This window comes from Arachis ipaensis, chromosome B07, assembly GCF_000816755.2.
Source record: "Arachis ipaensis cultivar K30076 chromosome B07, Araip1.1, whole genome shotgun sequence".
NCBI lineage: Eukaryota > Viridiplantae > Streptophyta > Magnoliopsida > Fabales > Fabaceae > Arachis > Arachis ipaensis.
The window spans coordinates 42,369,353-42,372,191 of NC_029791.2; positions in this window are offsets into that span (position 1 = coordinate 42,369,353).

Consider the following 2,839-nt stretch of genomic DNA (forward strand, 5'->3'; position numbering starts at 1 on the left):
TCGGGTAGGGGCGGGGCGGGTACCTGCAGGGGCGGATTAGGGTTCAACTTTTTACTACCCACGAGTAAGAGCGGGATGGATTCTATGCGGGTTATTGTAGGGTGGGGTAGGGTCGGATAGAATAAAAATTCGCCCCTACCCACCCCGTTGTCACCCCTATTGAACACTGTTGATAATTCTTAATCTAGGACTAGAAGATATGATTTTTGTGATATTGTTGTTTATTCCTAATGCTTACCTTAAATTTAAAAATACAAATTGATTTCTAGGTGCTTCAATATTCAATTCAAGATAAACTATATATATATACAACTCCCAATGCCTATGAATATGACATATATGATATTGTTACTACACAAAAAAGGCAGATAGCTACGGATTTTTAGTGACGGTTCAAAAAAATTGCCATTAAATAAAAGATTACGGCGGTTGAGGCAGCAGAAAAGAAAAAAAGTTGTCAATAGTTTGGTATTTTGCGGCGGTTTTGGTGTAATCGCCACAAAATAGATGTATTGTGGCAGTTACAGCGACGGATAATACTAACTATTAAGATTTTGAAAATTGGATCGGTCATCAAACCGTTCTTGTTATTAGTTCACTAATTTACTGGTCCAACCGATTCAACTGTGGTCCAAACGAAAAAATTGTTTTATAATATAATAATAAATAAATTATAATTAAATAATCTAAAATATAATTATAAATAAAAACACTCTAAAGAATCATTGTCCAAGGTTTCTAATTTTGATGACAAACAACTAAATGCTATTAGAAAGCTTCTCTGGGATGCTTCTCCTTCTTCATTTACAGTCGAAAGCGAAGATAGCCTCGCTGAGTTGAAAGTTGCTTCCCTGCCTCCAACTAGATCAAATTGTAAAATTATATATTTTAATTTGAGTAATTGATATTTTTAATTTAAAAATAAAATTTAGTTAATAATTTATTATTGAGCTAGATATCCACCGATATGAGTAAATATCGGTACTCTTCGGTGAACTTAGCTTGCTAATTGACGTAGGGTTATCGTCGGCTTAGAATTTCTTCTCGATAAGAGAAATTACCTTGTTGCAAGTATAGTCCAAACCGACAAACAATCCTCAATCAAAGTTTAATTTTGGTTATCACAATTTCAACCCAATAAAAATAACCGAGAGTATTAGTCCCAGATCATTCTCTCTAGGAATTACAATCAAGTGCTCAACTATTGGTTAAGAGTTTCATGGGGTTGGGTCGATAAAAAGGTAAGAAATTAAATGGCAAGAAATATAAAATCAAACAACTAAATATAACAACTAATAAAAAGACGCATTCATGGCAAGGATTGAGAATTAAGGCTTTCTATCCTAGTCATTAATTATCATACAATAATTAATAAGAGCTAGTCCTATTTCATCATCTCCAACATCGGGAGATAGTCAAATAAGCCTAGTTAATCCCAATCCATAAGTAATGTTAATAGATACAAGACTAACTAATCACTCTAGATCACCAATCTAAATTGGGTATTAATGACTCAAGATTGCCCAATTTCTCTTTCCAAACTAAGGATGCTCAAAAACTACTCTAAAGCCCAACCAAGCATTTTGTCAAACACTTGGAAAGTACAAAAGAAAAACATATTAAATTGCAAGAAATATAAAATCTAAAACTACCAAATGCTAGAAAATGACAATAACAACTCAAACAAGCAAGAAAGAAACATAAAACATCAAATTCCATTAAAGAGAATCCAAATCCAACAAGAGTGCATGAACATAAAAGTAATCAAAATGAGAAATTAACAAGAAGAACTAAGAAGATTAAGACAATAGAACAAAGAAAAGTAAAGGAAACTAAATGAAAACAAGAATTAAAACCTAAATATAAGATGAAATTAAATTAAGAGCCCTAATTTCTAGAGAGAAGAGGGAGCTTCTCTCTCTAGAACTAACCTAAAGCATGTTTCCTACACTATCTAATTGCTCCCCCCTTAATCCATCTTGAATTCAGCCTCTAATAGCTTCAGAAATGAGTTGGATTTGGGCTTGGATGGCTCAAAAATCACCCCCAGCGTATTCACTTTAATGAGGTCACGTGACCAACGTCACGCGTGCGCGTCGCCTGAAAAATTTCCTCCTCACGCGTATGCGTAGGTGACGCGTGTGCGTGACCATGAATCTACCAAATCCTCATTTCTTCATGAATTCTCTACTTTGCATACTTTTTTCTTCACTCCTTTGATCCATTCCGTGCCTCTTAACCTTGAAATCACTAACAAACATATCAAGGCATCGAGTGGAATCAAAAGTGAATTAAATTTGGCTAATTAAAGGCCTAAAAACATGTTTTTAATCATTAAGTACAATTAGGAGAAATTCATGAAACCATGATATTTTGTTGAATAAATGTGATATAAGTTGATAAAATCCTCTAAATTCAACACAAGATAAACCACAAAATTGGGGTTTATCAACCTCCCCACACTTAAACCAAGCATGTCCTCATGCTAAACTCAAGAAAGAGACAAGGGGTATCAACATTTATTCAATGCAAACTATCTAGATACACTCTATCTAATTGCAATCTTATTTAAATGAATGCAACTATGTGGTCAAAATAAATTAATTCCCAAGAATACATATATGAACATGAGGGCTAAAATAATCACAATAAAATCAAATCCACAATTGAAGTGAGTTAGTGAAGATAATTTACAAACTTGCAAGATAAGAAATAATAACCGGTAAAAACATGAAATTGAGTAATCGAACCCTCACCAGATGTGTATCCACTCTAGTCGCTTAAGTGTATAGGGTTGATTCACTCAATTCTCCTCTAATCATGCTTTCTAGATTTGTTT